This window comes from Bison bison, unplaced genomic scaffold (genome assembly GCF_000754665.1).
Source record: "Bison bison bison isolate TAMUID 2011002044 unplaced genomic scaffold, Bison_UMD1.0 scf7180017864215, whole genome shotgun sequence".
NCBI lineage: Eukaryota > Metazoa > Chordata > Mammalia > Artiodactyla > Bovidae > Bison > Bison bison.
In genome coordinates, this window is record NW_011494787.1 from 5,309,261 (window position 1) to 5,329,795 (window position 20,535).

A 20,535-nucleotide genomic window follows, 5' to 3' on the forward strand; every position below is an offset into this window, starting at 1 on the left:
GCTGTAACTAAATACCACAATGTTAATGTCTCAAACAAATCTGTTAAGAGTTTTGGAGGTCAGAAATCCTTAAATCAAGGTGTCAGTGGATTGCATCTTTCTGGAGATTCTAAGATAGAATCCCTCTTCTTATCTTTTCCAGCTTCTAGAGGCAGGCTACACTCCTTGGCTCATGGTCACTTCCTCCATCTTCAAAGCCAGCAGTCTAGCATCTTCAAATCTCTGCCCCCCACTCTCTGATTCTGCTTCCTTTGTCATATACCCTTCTCTGACTCTGACCCCACTTCCTCCGTCTTTCTTTTATAAAAACACCTGAGGTTACTTTAGGCCTATCCAGAATCCAAGGTAATCCTTCAATTTCAAGGTTCTAATTTACTCACATTTGCGAAGTCCCTCTTGCTATTTAAGGCAATCTAGTCACCGGTTCTGAGGATTAGGACATGGGCCTCTTTAGGGAGGGCTTCCCTGGTGGCTCAGTAGTAAAAAACCTGCTTATAATGCAGGAGACATAGGTGACACAGGTTTGATCCCTGGGTTGGGAAGAGTCCCTGGAAGAGGGCATGACAACCCACTCCAATATTCTTGCCTGGAAAATCCAATGGACAGAGGAGCCTGGTGGGCTACAGTCCATGGGGTTGCAAAGAGTCAGACATGGCTGAAGTGACTAAGCATGCATGCCCGCTCTTTGGGGAACAGGTCCATTATTCTATTGCTGTGTTCAAAATATTCCAGGACTCAAATTGAAAACAAGATAGTATCATATTTCTTTACAGCTGCATAGAAAATTTTACATATACCCACTTATAATTTTTAAAGACACAGAAACTTAACTCTCCAGCCTCACTTTTGGCATAGTGTGAGGAAATCATAGTTTAAGTTTTGGTTTGTAGGGTCTTACAAACCAAACCTAGTTTCAGTTAGTCCTACTTATATTCTAACTTGTCCTTTTGGCAGAATTCATACTGCTATCTCTAGCCAAAGAATTATTAATATGGTAAGTTCTTTCAGTAGTACGTTCTATTAACTCTAAAAATAAAGACACAGATTTTTAACCAAGAACCAACCAGGACAGATTCCCACACTTCCCATCATATCTGTCTTGTGCCTGCCTTCAGGCACTGTATACAATCTGTCTGAATAAGCTAACCAGCATTTGCAGATGTTAACACACGACTGTTGTTCAGTTGCTAAGTTGTATCCGACCCTTTGTGACTCCATGGACTGCAGCACACCAGGCTTCCCTGTCTTTCACTGTCTCCTGGAGTTTGCAGGTGTTAAGGTATGAGTCTACCATGAGAAATTTCCTCCCTCTGATCCTTGCTTGGATAAACTTAACTCAGATGACTTCCTTCTTATCTCACTTAAAAAGACCTGTCTCCCTGACCTGCATCTCGCCCATGTACTATCTCAGTGAACCCTAGCCCTTAAACATTCCAGCCTCATCAACACAGGCCCATCATGACAGCATAATATCCTTGTCCTGCTAGAAACTATTCAGCATCCAGAGGACCATCTTTATGCTGATAACACTAAAATATAAAATAATGCCAACAGCTGGTGCTACAAATGGCTTTTAAAAACGATGTTCATTCAGTAAAATTCCTCTTGCTACTTTTGACATGAAACACGCAGTCTCTAATTATTCTGATCAAGACGGTGAAATACAAAAACAAACTTTAATTGTGTTTAACAGATATTTAATCAGGACTCACTGAACTACAGATTAAAGCTGAAATTCATAAACCATAATTACCCGATTGTCGCAATCTTTTGGTCCACATTCTCCTTCCGTCTGGGCGTCTGGCACCTTGCCCCGAATTTCTTTTACTGTCTTCTCAGCTTCGTTACTGTTCATGTTTTCCAGCAGAGATTTAGCACAGATTACAAAATATCTGTTCTTGGCAACTTTCTTCATTAGCTTTTTTTCCCCCTTGCAAAAAAGTTTATTTTTTTTCCTACCAGAGTAGCTGGAAACAGGCGTACGTTTAGGGTGCTTTGGTGACGCAAACTAATTATACAGTTATCAGGAGATAATAAGGCAGTGATAACGAGAGTTACTAGTGCTACCACGCAGGTATCATGCAATTTCCCCAGTATGGCATGCAGTGTGTCCCAGTCACCATGTAATTACCTCATGTCACGACCTCATTGTTTTATGGAAAATGCTTATCTCACCCTAACAAAACCTTTTCTGCCACCTTTGGTAAAAAAGTGTAACTCTTAGTTCTTATTTCCAGTACCACTTATTCCCAATAAGATGCTATCTTGCAAATTTAAGAGAAATACCTGTCCTCTCCTAAAAATTTGCTTTTACATGGAGCAAATGGAGCAGTTCTGTCTTCTTTTGCTTTATTTAACCCAGGTGAAAGAAGTAACTACCAACAATACATCTTTCGCTTCTGTTTTTTCTTTTTTTTTAAACAACAACAACAAAAAAAAACCCACAAACAAACAAAAAACACCAAAAGAAGAAAAAAAGACCCAACCTCACCCTATTTACTTAGGATTCGTTTAGTCTGGCACTTCCCCCCTACTCTTCCCTTTCAAATCTCAGTCACTCACATTTGTTTTTTCCTAGAATTATGGTGTAAATCATTCTTAACAAGCTAGCTTGAAACATGTCTCACTCAGTAGAAACACATAACGCCAGTGTAATTGAAACATGGAACTGTGAGCTTGAAACTCTTTCTATTTTTTTGGGCCTCTCTTCAGAAGGACATGCCGAGTTTCCCTCACAGTGCCATAACCCCTGTGTCACACAGTTAGGATAACATCACAGACCAAGGCAAGAGGATAAAGAGAAGGCGCTGGCAAAAGAAGAGGTGGGTGGTTCCTTTATTCCCCCTAGTTGAGCAGACACCCCTATGAGGCAAGGATTGTAGTTACTACTTATTTATCTCAAGTCGGTGGCTTGAAGTTTGACCTCACCAAGACCTCTGGATATGACATCCCACCTGAGAGTTCCAGTTTAAAACAGGATAGAGTGGCTTACTTTACAGCACAGATGAAAGCTGTTTCCAATTCTGCTTTTATTAGTCATCTCCCAGTCTGATCGCTTCCATTCAATTGTACACTTAACTCAAGTTGGGGTCAAAATCACCCCCAGATTTAGAAGGGCCAGAAAAATTGCCTTCCCATCCTAGAGCATTGTTCTTCAATCACACAGTTCCTCTAAATATAGTTGATGGCCTTTGAGATGCAAAATGCATCACTTAAATGTAGTAGAGGTCCCTTTCACTGCATTGCCAAATCTATTTAGCAGAATCTTCCTGGAATAATCTGTCCCTAGACCTGAGGATGCGCAGTGATTTTAAGCATTTTAAGCTAACGATAATGGTTAGTGCTGAGAACAGATGTACCTGGCTGTGATGTGATCTATTCCAGTAGGCTTTTACGAGCTGTTCATTCCTATTGACTTAGCATTTTATGTCTCTGCTTTTGCCTGGTGTGATGGTTACATAGGGGTGTCGTGTGTGTATTTTCCTGATGTGTGATGGCAGCATAGGGGGCTGTGTGTATTTTCTCAGTGCAATGGCTACACAGGGTGTTGTGTGTGTGTTTGCCTGGAGTTATAGCTGCACGTGTTATTGTGTGACTCCCCCCCACCCCTGGTTTGATGCCTGCTGGCAGGGTCCTATGTGTATCTTTTTCTTAGTGCGATGGTTGTACTCATTGCCCTGCTAATGATGGACATTTCTAGCGATTATCTATCTACAGGGTCCTGGGGAAAGAACCGCAGTAAAATCAATAAACGGTTCTAGACAGGGCCTTGTAAACATGAAATGACACCCCTGCATAAATGCCTTTTCCTACCATAGCATGTTAAATCCAAGTGCTGTTACCTTATTGGCATTGGGATAAAATTTCTATGGTCTCTCCATCTCTTCCATATATTGCAATCGTTTGGGGGAATTTGAGATTACTGCTGGTTGGAGGGCTTTTACACATGAATCTGTCTAATGACATTTTTCACTACATTGTCCTACGCATCACCTCTTATACTCCATCCTGACTTGCTCTGGGATAATAGCTGATATTCTGAAAGTGAACATGCCTTTTATTTATTCCTGCAGTCTCACCAGGCCCTCCCCACATGCTCACTACATCACACACACACACACACACACACACACACACACACCCCGCCCCCTCCCTTACTGCTCTCTAGTCTCTGTATCCCTCCTGTGTTCACCAAATGGAACTGACAAAGCAAAGAACCAATGAGGTTAAAGTCTTTTGAAATCCCTGGAATACAGATGAGCTGGGAGGCATCTGGAAACAAAACCAGACACTTGAAATCAAAGAGACAAGTAAATTACTATCCTAATCTAGGAAGAATAACTAAAGGTGTCAGTGGGGTTCCATTGATAGCACTTGGCCCTGAGCCAGAATGCCAAGGGTTCAAACTCCACACCAGTTTTGGGCTCAGGCCCAAGACTTGACACTGCAGGGTGCAGCAGCCTGTGCAGCAGTGTTAAAGGTGTCAGCCTTCTGCAGAGAGGTTAAGTCCAAGTCCTTCTGCCTGCTTGTCATTATACCCCAGAGGGATGCAGAGATAACCCTCGCTTCCTCTTCAGTGCCTTTCTCAACAGGACAGACTGTGGGGGAGCCAGTACTCAGCAGCAGTATTTACTAATATCAGTAATGTACAATTAATGAAATGCCCCTTTTCTGATAAGGCTGCTTGAAGAAATAAAGTATGTGCAAGAACATCCAACTGCCTCCCCTTCTCCCTCCAAAAAACCTGATGGCTTTCCTAAAGATTCTTCCATCAATGCAAAGAGCTAAGTTTGGAAACCTAAAACCACGTGTCTAAATGAAAGGAAATGTTTTCATTGGAACAGCTTACATGTCTGGTACGCTTGCATAAAAACTATTGCATAGCATTTTAGAGCTAAAATTGCTATAAAATGCTTAATACAGTAAGAATAATTATGAGATTTTGCACGCACAGCTGGTATACAACTAAAGTCTCAGCTACAAATTCAGTGAGGCATGGGAAAACCATTTATAAAAATTCCTGGTATGCCAATTTGACTCACCATCAACAGCCCATCAACACTTCTCCATTCTTTAGGTGGAGATATTTACCTACGGAAAGCTTTATTTCTCCTTTTATGGCTGTCATTAATACTGGATTCAAGGAATTCTAGTCATTACTTGACAGTGGCAATATAAATAAATTCTAACAGGACACAACTGACCTGAACACAAAGCTTTTCCATTGAGCACAGTAGGGACTAATATAGTAGGCAATGAACCAGAAGACCACAGTATTAAGTTTAGCTGCAGAACCATCTCCTCTTGTCCTTCCTTTTTCTTCTATTCCTTCACCTCTTCTCATCTCCCCTCTCCTTTTCTAAGATTCAAATCCTTGAGTGACTTCCTAGGTACTCTGGACGCCCCTGGTCACAGCCCACCTGGCCTTGCCTTCCCCTGGATAACACCCAAAGGACAGAACTCCACTCTCTCCTCAAATTATAATGGTTCTTTCTTCTCCATTCCCTTCAGCATCAGCTAACGATTATTTAAAAAGGAGCTAAGTAATTTGGATGAGCTGTTAATGGTTAATAATAACTCAATAAAGATTATTTCTTGATAAAAATTGAATTAAAAGATAAGGAAGAATCTCTTTATTATGGCTTTATAGGGTCTATGGAAAATGCCATAATAGATGAGATGACTGTCATCAGAGGCATTGCTGAATGCTTCCTTGCATGGCCTTGGTCATAGAAAGAGGAGCCACAGTGGATATATAGGAACCCTCTGGGAGATAGTGGGGGACACAAAGGCAGCACACTACAAGATAAAATGAATTGGACCAGAGTCAGGAAATCAAAGTTTGAACATCAACAAACCTTGCCAACATGTGTTTGAGTAAGTCATTATATTCTCTTAGCTGAACAATGAGGCCCTTGGATTAGAAAATCTCCATGGCTCTATCTAGCTCTGAAGTGAAGGTTGTGTCATGGCTCTCTGACTGAAGATCAGTTACTGTTCCTAGGTTAGCTGCTTCCTCCAGCTAAGAATTAGTGGCTCTGAGTATAAATGGCTGATATTCCACATGGAATCTAACTGAGGGAGTACTGATGTCCGTAAATAAGTCTTCAGCTCTTTGCCTCCTACCTGCACCTATGACTTCTGAGTCAGCTCCTTGATGTTATCCAAGTATTTTCTTAGCATTTTGTTTTTCCTTGTTTCAACAAACATTTAATGAATTCTCTACATATGAAACACAGAACTAGTCATTGAAGACAAGGCAGAATAGGACACCATCTTTGTTTCCTAAGAAGCCCCAATGAGTCTACTATTCTTGTCCATTCCATCGCCCCTTCACTTCTGTGCATTACCATGTATACTTCTAAAACTATAAATGTAGTATAGAAAAAAATAAGGGGAATTAGACTTATCTAACCTGTGCCCAGTTCAAAGTGCTATTTATTGTCAGCAAAAGACTCTGATAATAATTGAGATTAAAAATTATAGTCATTCAAATGTGCACTTCAATTGTACAAAGGGTATTTATCAACATGTATTTTGAGGTCACTGATGTACATTAAGAACAGCAATTTGGGTGGCAAGAAGATTATAAAGGCAAAACAATCCTTCCTGTAGTAATCCTGATAAAATTGTAGGATTAAAATCAGTAAATAGTCTCTGGGGAAGTGAGAATACAGAATATTTTTTTTAGTATTTTTTTTCTTCTGAGGATTTTAGGTTCTTATTCCTTCAAACTTTCTTCTTGAATTAATACTAATAACTGCCACTTATTGCATGCATATTAAATCATAAACACTTTCAATATAATATTGCATGATAAGAAAATGATTTTGCAATATGGATATTATTACCCTCATTTTACATATGTGAAAACCGAGGCTGAGGAGGGTGAAATAATTTGTCAAAGATAATACAGTGTGCAGAGTTGGGATTTAAACTTGGGTTTGTCTGTGAAACATAGCTCCATAAACATGTCTTGGTTCTGCCAAATCTATTCAAAAATAAATAATCCTGCTTGAATGCTTTGTTAACAAACAAGGAAAACAATCTTCATATTCTTTCTTCACATTCATTCATTGCATTACATATAGTATGATGAAAACAGGAGATGGTTAAGATCTTTCTAAGAGTTGGCTGCCTTTTCATATTTATTTGGACTGAGATGAATAATTAAATTTGGGGCTCTCGATCAAAGAATGAGCTATTTGCTATCTGCATAAGTATTTGTTGTTAATTGATCAGACACGGATAAGGTGTGTTATTACAACTATATTTGAGGTCTGATTTACATTGTTCTACTGCATATTACCCTGTGCTGTTTTTCATTTTCCTTCACTTTGGACTTTTTGTTTGGTTTTTATGAATTTAGTCACAGTCGGTTGTGTATTGAACTTTGTAAAAATGTAACTCTAAGAAAATTAAAAAAAGAAAAAGAAAATATTTTCAAAATGATGTCAAAATCAAATCTACCCCTCACTAATTTGATTTGTAGGAAATGGAGAGTGAAGTATTGTAAGCAGAGTGCTTTTAAATATATCCTAATTACTTCAATGTGCAAATGCATTGACTAAATCAAAGCATGCATTTAACACTTTGCACTTCAATAGTGCTTATTCGTCTAAGTTCTATAGATAGCAATTTCATTTAAAAAAAAGGGATAAACTTCACTATAGTTAGTCATTCTATAGTTACCTGGGGAAAACGATCATTCTTAAATTCAAGCTCACTTCTCAAGTCTGCTCACTTTTGGACTAATGCAGAATATCATTAGTGCAAAGAATACAAAATAACAGATAATTAACTGCAGCTACTCAAGTTTTCCCAGTTGATCCTATCTTTCTATTCTCTTCTGCTGTTAGTGGCTGAGGTGAGGGGTGGGACTAGTGAAGCCACACAGGATGAAGCAGACAGACTGAGTCCTGAGGAATGAAGCCATGGACTGGAGGGAATCCACGATCGAGGCTGGGATGGAATTATCATGTCAAGGTCACTTAGGACTTGGTCTGGAGCCACCTGCATCGGAATCTCCTGAGGAATATACTAAAAAGACATTTCAGAGTTTCACCTTAGAGCAACTAAACTGAATGAGTATCTCTTGAGGTGGAACTCAAAGATCTACATTTTAAACAAGCTTCCCAAGTAATTCTTAGGCTACTGAAGCCTGAAAAGCACTGGCTTATGTTCATTGGAAGGACCGATGCTAAAGCTGAAACTCCAGTACTTTGGCCACCTCATGCGAAGAGTTGACTCATTGGAAAAGACTCTGATGATGGAAGGGATTGCAGGCAGGAGGAGAAGGGGACCACAGAGGATGAGACAGCTGGATGGCATCACCGACTCGATGGACGTGAGTTTGAGTGAACTCTGGGAGATGGTGATGGACAGGGAGGCCTGGCGTGCTGTGATTCATGGGGTCGCAAAGAGTCGGACACGACTGAGTGACCGAACTGAACTGAACTGAACTGATGCAGTTCTCTGATTCTATACCCAGGGATAGAATGCTAGTATACCTTTGTTCCTTCTGTCCCAGTTGTCAAGATATATGTGCAGGTACAAATAGCTGACCTGGGAGGCATTAATGGTAGTGACAATAGCCCAAAGGCTAGACAGTCGTGTTTAATATGAACCATCTCATCTGATCCCTACAATAAGGATTGTAACTTAAGTATTATTACTATTCCCATCTTTCAGATGAGGAAACTGAGATTCAGAGAGATGTAATAATCTTTTGTTTTGAATGTCACACTGATTATTGCAAGAGTTCCTAAGTTTTAACTCTTTAGCTCTTAGTCTTGTGGAAAAATACGTTCTTGAAAGGTGTTTACTTTCAAAGATGTTCATGATTTGGTGGTAACATCATTGTAAAGGGTGTTAAGTACCTAAAATAAAATGGTAACATTACTGTAAATGAGGTAAAGTGCCTAAATACTAATAAAATTGGTTATTTATTATAATACATAGGACGTCAGCATTTGTATTCAAGTAACTCTTCTCCTCTGTATTTTTATAATTACTAAAATCATCTAAACTAAATTGCTGATCTTTGATTAATTCATTCAACAATTATGCATCTTGCCAAAACCTGAGGTATAAAAGATAAATAGGACAAAGCCTCTGCCTTCACTAGGTTTACAGTTCAGAAAAAAGAGATGAGCATGTATGCAACTGGTTCTGGTTTACCTTGTGCTCACTGGAGGCCTGAGTTAGAAAGACAATGGTTCTTCTCTGGGCAGAAAGCAAAAAGGGTGTGGTCTGGAAATTTTTAGTTACTCTAGCACTTTGCCATTGGCCAGTGTAAGGAATTTTGATTTTTTAAGATTACATTTTTACTTATATAGTTTTGTTAGAAAAAGGGCAGACTGAGTTACTTGTGTACTTTGGGCTGATAAAACTTTATGTGGTTTATTCTTTCTGGCATCCAACCGGGTTTCTTTTTTGGCTAAATTCTGGGTACAAAGCCAAGTTAGTCATTATGTTTATTCATTCTTACATAAAGCAGCTGAAATTTTCCTTCTGAGATGGATGCCTGATAAATGTTATCAGTAGTAGGTCATGCCACTCAATAAAAGTGACCTATAGATACATATTGGCTATGTCCTTTGTTTTCATCTGTTTCAGTTACTTAAAATGCTATTATTGGATTATGAAATTTTTACAATATGAGAAATTTAGAAGTTAAAAACAGTTGAAAACAAAGAGTACTCAAGATTTCTTCCCTTGAGATAAGCTCATATACATGCAGATGTGACCTGAGCATATTAATGTCAGAGCTGATTGATGGACTAAAAAAATGAGGTTCTGGAATGTGAAAGCACAGGCTGATAACCTAAGGCAAATGTTCAAGAATCCAAAAAAAGAAAGAAAGGAAAAAAGAAACTCTGGGAAACACTGGGCAATAGAAAGTATATGATATGATTTAGAAAATACATATCATATTTTAGATGATAAGATTCTAAAAATTGATATCTCAAGTACTTCAAAAGCTTAATAAATTGGAAAAGGAAGACATTTTAATCCTTTATGAAGTGATAAATAATAGACATGTGTTCTTTTCTCAAGCTGAAATATTATCAGATTTGGAATTATTTTTATTTACATTATTTACTGTTTGCGTAAAATTTTTTACTTTTCTAATCATTAGAGTATTTTCAGAATATTTAGAAAAGTTAAGGAAAAGAAGAAATAAAATATCACTTCATTCCATCATACAGAGGAGGTACTAGTATTATTCACATTTTAATGTATTTCCTTTGATGTAACCAAATACTTTCATTCATTTTTCTATTGATAATTTGGGACCATGTCAGGTATACAAGTTTCTTTTGGATCAGGCATTTTCAGTTACAATGTTTCATGAACATTTCCTAGTAAATTAATATTTAAAATATTTTAAAATTAATAACTGTAGTTAATAACTTTATACAAATAATATATACATATGTTCCATAATTTGCTTAATAATTTATTTGATTAAATATTTAAGATTTTCTCTTCTTTTACTTTTATAAATGACATTGTGATGAATAGGTCTTTGTACACAAATCTTTGAATTTCGGGTTCCTGTAGATAAATTCCTAGAAATTAAATGACTGGGCCAAAAGATACATTTTTAAAGAAAGTTTCTTGATAATATAATGCCTATTACCTTGCAGAATTTGGTGTCAACACATGACCCCCCACAATTACTATTATATGAATGACAGTTTTACTATACATTTATCAGCATTAAAGATTAGTTTTTATAAATCATGTCTTTGAGTACTAGTGAGTTAAAATATTTTTTCATATGTTTATCAATTGCATTTCCTCTTTCATAATTTTTCTTTTTATAATCTTCTTAGATTTTTTTGAACAAATAGGTACTGAACATCTCAGTACCTTCTTATCTTTTGCTTCCATTTCATTTCTGATGCTGTCACTATACCGTAGACTCTCCTCACCTAATCCTGAACCTGGACATCATGTCTGCCTAGTCTGTAGTTGATATTTCTTCCATTCTGATGCATTCTGCACACTGCTGCCTAACAGTACTTCTGAAAATACTGCTGTTGTCATGTCAGTCCTGATTAAGATCCTACATTAACTCCCAGTTATTATTTATCTATTAGCTAAATTCAACTGCCATCTTCAGGGGGAAATTAATCCCATTCTTGGCTATGTCCTTATGAATTCTGTTGATTAACATAGGTTATTGAGATATGGAACTTATATGCAGTTAACTTTATATATGTGAGTACATATATGTGAGTATACAGAGACACATGCACCCAATATTGAATACTAGATATGAGTCTTGAAAGGGGATTTACAGAGCTTGAAGCCCAACTTTTTATGTTTATAAGTGAAGAAACTGACTCAAAGAGTTCAATAAATTACTCAAAGTCATAGAGCTAGTTAAATGATAGAACTGGGACTAGAAACCAAGTCTCCCAGTTCCTAGTTCAATGCCTTTAAGTAGGGAATAATAAAAAAATCATTTGTATAATTTAAAGAATAGAAACAGCTAGGAAACCCATTTAATTTCAATCTGTTCTTATGGACAAAAGATTGTTAAAATCATATCACATAAAGGGTTGAGTGTTCTTATAAACATGAATAATGTACTTATAAATTGATCAAATGTGTTATTAAAATTTTCATAAAATTTGCACATCAGCAAATGACCCAGTTTATACTAGTTTGCTTTCTTCTTGTTAATCTATATTGTTTTACTTAATCTGCTTTGCTACAATAGAAGCATGGTGTTTTTATTCTAGCATATTGCAGATCATCATTAAGTTTCTTGCTAATATCTGCTGCTGCTGCTGCTGCTAAGTCACTTCAGTCGTGTCCGACTCTGTGCAACCCCAGAGACGGCAGACCACCAGGCTCCCCCATCCCTGGGATTCTCCAGGCAAGAATACTGGAGTGCTAATATCTAGTGGTATTCAATGGAAAATCCAATTTTCCTAGCAACTTCTATAAAGAATTTCCTCTGACAATAATTGGGGATTATAAGAACTACCCTAAAAAGAACTATGTCAATGTGCCTCTATTTAAATAGTAAACAACACAAACTGTTTTGTAGGAGAATGGGCTGTGAGACTGGGAGTTGCCAAATATACTAATTATTTAGAGGGATAGGGTAGGGCAGAAGGGGTAGATGTGGGAATAGCTATGACTTGAACTAACTTGGATAGAAGCTCATTGATTGTAAAGGGTTGATTTAAAAGCATGTGTTTGCCCAACTAAATTGACAGAAAGAGTATTTATTAAATCATATGGCAGTTAAACAGTTACAATATTCAACGTTTAAATGAACAGGTGGGTCATCCAGTGCTAGAGGACACTAAAGAGATCTTAGCTATGTTTTCTTTCTCTGTGTGAATGTGTGTGCACACAAACTAGGCCTATTCATTTCATACTCAACAAACATTTTTAAGCATATACCAGAAGCTCTCTATTACTGAAGAAATGATCCAGCTTTCTGTGATTATCCTCTCCACAGCTATATCACAGAGATGGATAATAATCTATACCTGACTAATGCATTATAACAAAAACTGAGAAAGTGGGTAGGAGGAGAGGAATGAAGAAGCAGCACCCTAAATTTCTCATTTCATGCAGCATATGATTTCTTTAATAGCGATAATTAAAAAATAGTTTGTTTTAAAAAATAACTGCTACTTTTTCTAATATTATTTTAGTATTTATTTTATCTATTACATCTACTAATAATATATACTATTTATTATTTTATAGTACTCTTCATTATTAGAAAAATAAATTTTGCTTTAAAACTTCTAAATTGCTATACTAATAACAAACAAATAAAATAGTTATATACCATAGAGAAAAAGACAGAGAGAACCAAGAAGGCAGAATAACATAGAAAATACTCATTTTTTACAACAATAAATATTAAGTCAATTAATTTATTATTAAAATAAAAACCATAACATAGGCTTAAAATTCCACAAAATCTAACCATACAATAGTACTTTAAGAATACTAGTTTTGTAGTGGAGAAAACTGAATTTAAATATTACTTCTGCATTTACTAGTCATCACCTCTTTCCTAAGGAGAAATTTACTTAGCTTATTTATATCAATTTCCTTAGTTTATAAAACATGAATGAAAGTAACTGACTATATAGAGAGGATTGAATAAAACAATATCGATAAAGTTCAGTGCCCAGCACCACTAAATAATCAATAATAATAAATATTATTTGTAATATTTGTTTTAAAATGGTGTATCTAAATGAAAGAGAGGTAAAAATCAAAGGAGTGTTATACAAGATATACTGATAAGTGAAAAAACTGATACAATACAAAATGAAAAAATCTAAAAAGGCAGAGTGAGACTTAAAAAGAAGAAAGTAACCATTTCTGCAGAGAAACTAAAAACAGTAAGGAGGGCTGAAGCCATAAGCCTACTGAAATCCGGATAGAGAAGCACATAGAGGTGGCTGGGAATCTAGGTCTTTGGAGTAATGGGGCCAAAAGTGTTCCATATGAAATGGTGGACCTAGGTCTGTTTTGCTACTTCAACAAGAGGCTGTAAAAAATATGGCCATCTGCTGCCTGGGGCAATATCTTAGACAGAGCTGCAGGCACTGAAAGGTGGAAGGATGAAGGTATAGATTCAGTCTCATGATCAAATATTCTTAAAGGTAAGCTAAAGACACCATTATAAGATTTGGATTGGGACGAGAAAGCCAGGAATGCAGATAGAGGCAACTGGAAAACCATCAGTCAAGGAGGTATGAAAAAATTAGAGAGAGTGCTAAGAGGGAAGACAAAAAAGCTTTATGACCAACATTAACCTGCAAAACAAAATTCTAAAACACAGCAAGGGAAGTTCATTTCTAGCTATTTTATTCTTTTGATGTGATGGTAAATGGAATTGTTCCTTAATTTCTCTTTCTGATCCTTTGTTGTTAGTCTATAGGAATGCAAAACAACCACAAAATTAATAACTGGAATATTCACTCCAGATAAATTTGATTTTATAGAATTGTCTGATAATGATTTCAAAATGAGTATATTTGCAATGAACTTTAAGGCCAGCAATAAAATCCATGTACTAGGTCAGAAAAGAATTAAAAAAAATTTTTTTTCAATCAAAACTATATAAAACACATCTAATTATAATAGAATTGAATTCAGAATCAGTAATAAAAATAGAGTAAATACATGTTTGCCATGTAGAAATATATACTTTTTTTTGTTTGTTTTTTGGTTGCAATGCATGATATGTGGGATCTTATTTCCCTGACTGGGGATCAAACCTGTGCCCCTGCACTGGAAGCATGGAATCTTAAACACTGGACCACCAGTGAAGTCCCTAGAAATATACAGTTCTAATTAAGGGTTAAAAATAAATCAAAAGAGATATTACAAAATATTTAAAATTAAACAAAACTATATATGAAGACATGTTATGCAGCTAATGAGACCCTGAATGAGAATTTCGAGACAGATTCATTTTAAAAACAATAAAAAGTATTAAAATTGAATGAGAAAAAATGAACTCAGGAATCTAGAAAAAATGATCTAAATAATAAAATAAAAAGAAAAAGTAATGTTGACAAAAGCATAAGGTAATGATATAGAATGCAAAGACACAATCAAGTCAATAAGCAAACTCAAAAGACAATTTTTGAAAAAAGTAAATAAAACACAAAATGTCTAACAGCCAGTAAAAGAAGAGAAGAGGTTAATATAAATAATATTAGGAATAAGAAGGGAACATATCTACAGATAAAATTAAATATCATAAGAATTTATGAAGAGCTTTGTACAAATAAATTTGAAGTGTAGATTAACTGTTAATTGTATATTTTCCAAAAACACCTCCTTAAAATTGACTTAAGAAGAACTATAACACTTGAATAAAGCAATAGCTATGGAAGTAAAGGAACTGATGATAATATAACATCTACCTTACACTACCTACCACCTACTAATACAAAATATTAGGTCCAGATGATTTTAGAGGTAAATCTAACCAAATCTTCAGTATAGGTAATCTGTATAATATAAAAATAGTTTCAGAAATAGAAAAAAATAAGAGAGAAATGTTGCTCAACTTATTTTACAAGGCTACTATCACCATAATACCAAATGTCTATAATAAAAATTTTAAGAAAAGACTAATCTCCCCATGCAAACATATATAGAAAGTTGTCAGCAAATTAAACTCAAGACTGGATTTAAAAAACACACCAGGACCAAGTAAAAAAAGTTTTTTTTTGCAGGAATGTAAGAAATGTTGACTATTAAGAAATGTCTTAATATCACATAAAATACTAACATATTAGTGGGAAATTTTATCATTTTATTGATGCAGAAAATGCATTAGATAAAATTCAATGAGTATTCTTTTTTTTTTTTTTTTAAATATTTATTTATTTATTTGGCTGTACCAGGTCTTTAGTTGTGCCAAGCAAACTCTCTTAGTTGTGGCATGTGGGATCTTGTTCCCTGACCAGGGATCAAACCCAGGCTCCCTGTACTGGGAGCATGGAGTCTTAGCCACTGGACCACCAGAGAAGTCCTGAGTATTCTTGATTAAAAATACTTAGCAAACTTTAAATAGCTGATGGGAACTTTTCAATAATGATTTTGATTTATCAAAATCCCAAGCAAATATCACATTTCCAGAACATTTCCAGTAAAGAATGAAACAGAACATTCCTAATGTCATGGCTTTTACTCCACACTATATAGAGATCTCTGGAGAAGGAAATGGCATCCCACTTCAGTGTTCTTGCCTGAAGAATCCAAGGGACGGGGGAGCCTGGTGGGCTGCTGTCTATGGGGTCGCACAGAGTCGGACATGACTGAAGCGACTTAGTAGTATACTACTACGTATATAGAGGTCTCAGTAATGCAATATGACAGGAAAAATAAATTGAATTGAAAATTAATTGATAAATTGCAATTGAAAATTAAGAGATATATTGGAATTATTTGCTAATGATATACATGTCCATGTAGAAAACCTAGGAGAATTTCAGTTTAGCCAGTGGAACTAGTAAGAGAATTCAGCAAAGCTGTTGAGTACACACCAATACTAACAAATAAGCAATAAAGTGGAAAACAGATTTTATACATAATATCATGAAAATTAAGTTATATGAGAGGAATTCTAACAAATAAGATCAAGCAAGACTTTTATGGTGAAAATTATAAAACATTATTATAGAACTGGAAGGAAGAGCTCATCAAGTACAGCTCTCAATGTTAAAAAGACACAGTGTCATAAGAATATCCATTCTCCTCTAGATTACTATCTAAAGTTAACGTAAATACAAATAAAATTCAACAGGGCTTTTGCTAAACTTGACTAAACAACCCTAAAATTTACATTGAATAGCAGAAGGCCAAGAGGAGCAAAAAGAATTTTAAGGAAGAACAATGTAGAGAGATTTACTTTACCAAATAATAAGAATATTATAAAGCAATGGTAATTAAGGCACTTTGGTGTTAGCACAAGAATAGAGAAATAGTCCACTGGATTAAATAAAGATACTAAAAACAGATTTGATGTAGGTGAAAGAGGCATTACAAATTAGTGAGTAAGGACGACTAATTTGTTAAATGGTGCTGGGATGACTGTGTTACCCACAAGGAAAAAAAAAAAAACAACAGGATGCATGTAAGATACCATACACAAAAACAAATGCCAAGAAGATTAGAGATCTAAATGTAAAAGAAAAAACTTTAAAACTGTTAGAAGAAAATATAGGAAGGTTTCTTAAGGATCTTGTCATATTGAAGGGTTTTTAAAATGAGTCGGACACGACTGAAACGACGCAGCAGCAGTGGCAGCAAGAGGACAAACCATAAAGGAAAACATCAATAAACTTAACTGCATTAAAATCAGAAGGTTTAAAAATAAATGCCACTATGTACAGTTAAAAGAGAAAACTAAAAACTGGGAAAGGATATTCGCAATCTATATTGCTCAAAAGATGAGAATCCAGAGTATTATAACAACTACAAAACCAAAACCAAAAGCTGTCCATAACAACAGTAGCCAAACAAATAACTCAATCAAAACACAGGTGAAGATATAAACCGGCAACACACATGAACACGCATGAGGAAATCCCAGTGGTTTATAAGTGAAAAACATTTTCAATGATATATTATTCAATCCCCTCAGTCTGACAAAAATGTAAGAACCTTGGTCATTCCAAATGTTGTGAAGCATATGGAGAAGGTCTCATAGACTGCTAATGAGAATATAAATCGATACTACCACTTTAAAAAGAAAAATTGCATAATTCTTAGTAAAGTTATTAAACTTTAAAAAATAAGAAGTTATTTCATAAATTTAAAAATGTATTTTTTTTCTTACAGTTTAGCATTTCCTCCTTTGCTTCCAAACATGTACAAAAATGTTAAGTACAATTTTGGTGGCAAATGGGAAATACCAGAAATAATGTCTAACAATTAGAGACTCAGATTTTAGTGACACATACAGTAAAGTTCATTTTCTATAACTCATAATGTATGGCTTATGTAGAACTAATTCATGATGATAGGAATCAGAAGAGTTGTGCTGTGTTTAATCTTTTGTTAAAGTTTTGGAGGATATAGCCTGTGAGGGGGCATGAGGGATTCCCCTAGGTATTGTGGATGTTTTGTATGTTGGATTGAATATTGTTGCATGGATGTATACTCACATAAAATCTCATCAAGCTATACAATTAATCTGTGTACTTCACTATACATAACTTAGAATAATACACGATAAAAACAGGTTTGGAAATAAATTTTCCACATTGAGGTTTGTTTAACTTGGGTGCTGGATTCTTGTATGTTCACATTATAATGAAACATTTTACATTAAAAATGACAGGACAGACTACTGCTTTTCCTAACTAGAATTGATCAAGGTAAAAGAAAACACTAGTGTCATCTTTTCCTCTTCACTGTCCATGACACTAGGTCCAACTGTTCCAGGAATCAATAAACACTTCACAGCCAAGTGTACTTACAAAGTGATCATTTAGTTGAGTCAAAGCAAAACTTTCAATTCCCTCTTTGACTATGTGTAGAATCCAGGCTTTCTTAAGTGAATGACCAGCATCATGTATTAATACAATGCTGCTGCTGCCAAGTCGCTTCAGTCGTGTCCGACTCTGTGCGACCCCATAGACGGCAGCCCACCAGGCTTCCCCGTCCCTGGGATTCTCCAGGAATACAATGCTACCAACGCATAAAGATCAGTCATCCATTTAGGTGTTTCAAACATGAAGTGGGGGATTGCCAAGGATTTTCTGATGTGAATCAACAGGTGGTTTGGCATTAATATTGCTATTTGTTTCTGGGCTTCACCTCTGGTTTCAGAAAAGAAAAAGAGACAATACCTTTTCAATGCTGTATTTCAAGTTAACCGTATGGAAAGCAAGGTTTTATTCCAGCCAATTCTCTTTGTCTCAAAGCGCGGAGGAAAAGTGCCAGCCACTGCTACTCTCGCCACCAGCCACGGTACAGATGTTTGGAAAATGCAAAAATAGAGAAATGAAACAAAAAGGAAACCCTCAAAAATAAGTTTTGCATAAATGAAAAATGGAGTATATAATTATTATAGCTGCAAAAAGGTAAATGCATTTTTTTCCCATTGTGTTAAACAGAAAGAACCAAAACAAACAAAAACATTGATGTTTTAACTTAATATTTTGTTGAAACCGATGATTACAAGGACCGACTCGTATGTGGCTAAAAATGGGAATAAAAAACAGATTTCTTTTAATCTGATAAGATTTTCTTTTTTACCTCAAAGAATTCTAGAATATGACCTACTTAAATGAATACTTATAAAAGAAACAGATTCATTTAAAAATTCATGTTTTCAGGTGCCAAAATGGGAAAGGAAAAGTGTTTCTATGAAATCTTATAAGAGAAAAGAAATAATTGAAATTATAATGGTTCCTTATACAACTCAGATAAAATATAGCTTGGTAAGAAATGTCTCAAAACTGTTCAACTGTACATTCCTGAATTAGCTTAGCTAATTTACAGACAGTTTTTCCAAAAGCAAACATCCTGTTAGATTTAAGCACGCCAATGTAAATCATTCTTTGTTTAAAAGAAAAAGTTTTTTAAAAATTATGTAATTTCTGAGAGAATATTGGCTGGATTGTAGGTCAGACCATGATTTAGGTCTGGCTCTGCCACAGCCTGGTTGCGTTTACCTTTGTTCCTGTTATAAAACAGGTCTGGTCTCAGTGTCCATATCTGTGAAGTGGACACGTGACACAAAGGCACAGCCCTATTGTCATGCTCGTTTCCAGTCCCACATTCTATGAATCCAAGGAAATCACTCCAGCACAAGAGCTTTTGTTTTCTTCCTTCCTTTCTTGCTTTCTTAAAATAAACAAACAACCAGATAAGCAAGTAAATATATATTAAAAGCACATATACTAATCATCTATCTCTCTGAACAGGAAGAGAGAACATTTTTTTTTTTTTGTGACCATTATCTATTTCCTAACGTATATTTAAAAAGAGAGTTCCCATATAAAAAGATCTTTATTTTTTCCTGAATCAAAAATAGCATATCATTTCTTTGCCATTTAAGTTCTATAAAGAAAGAAAACAGAAAATCATTACAGAAATCATATTAGGAACTTTAAGAAGGAAGAAAGAAACTCTTTAAAAAAAAAGCAAGAAAGAAGTCACTAAACTTTCTTTTAAAATTCAATGGTTTGTTTACATGTTTTCTGTGACAGAAGATGTAATTGCCACTTCAAACTACCTTCACTTCCTTTTCCTGGGGCAATATTCTTAACTGTGTAAAACTCAGGACCCTCTTCACATACCTTTCCCACCTGCCTTCTGAGGTAACGAGGCTGAGGTATAGATTACAGTCTGAGATACCTAGGATGGGAATTAAACATTTCATCTGGGAGACAGGACTGTGATCAGTTTCCCAAATCTAAAAGAAAATTAAGCCCCATCACTACTTTGGCAAGAAATTTGAGTTCTCGTGGCTGAACAATGATCATCATTTTTACACAAGACTTTTCAAAAGGAAAGCACCTGGGGCATCCACCAGAAAAAAAAATCTGAGAATGCAGCACTTTGTGTCAACATTTAAACCAGGTAAGACACAAGCAACTGCCCTTAACCCTTACAGAGAGGTATGAAAGCATGCAGGGCGACTGACACCTTGATGAACAATCGAAGCTCCGCTTTATGAAAAGGCCTAAGTCTTTGGGGCTAAAGCGCCATTGCTCCGAGTGCTGATCCACCTAAGGCACCAGCAGAGGCAGAATGCTTGGGGGCAACAGGCCAAGCTCCTGTTTAAGGCTCTAGCTCTGGCTGCACGCTGGTAAGCCTGGGACCCACCAGACACACACTCAGGGAACACCAAGGGTGGGTCCCCCTGCCAGGGGAGGGCCTCTCAAACCGAAAGGCAAGACTCTGAACTTGCACAGTGTGTGAGCACTCCCTACTGGCTGCTGAAGTTGGAGATGAACCGGTGGTGTTTTAGAAAGGGCTGCCCCAGGTTTCTGTGAGGCGGCTGAAGGACAC

General features: G+C 36.0%; 1 protein-coding gene across 1 annotated transcript in view; it reads right to left on the minus strand.

Annotated features, from left to right (window-relative positions):
- Positions 1-20,535, minus strand: part of ZBTB20 (zinc finger and BTB domain containing 20) — an 851,623-nt gene that overhangs the window by 245,487 nt on the left and 585,601 nt on the right. The window contains exon 8 of the transcript XR_825707.1: positions 18,366-18,465. The gene's annotated coding sequence lies outside the window, so the exon portion shown is untranslated. The remainder of the gene's footprint in view (positions 1-18,365; positions 18,466-20,535) is intronic.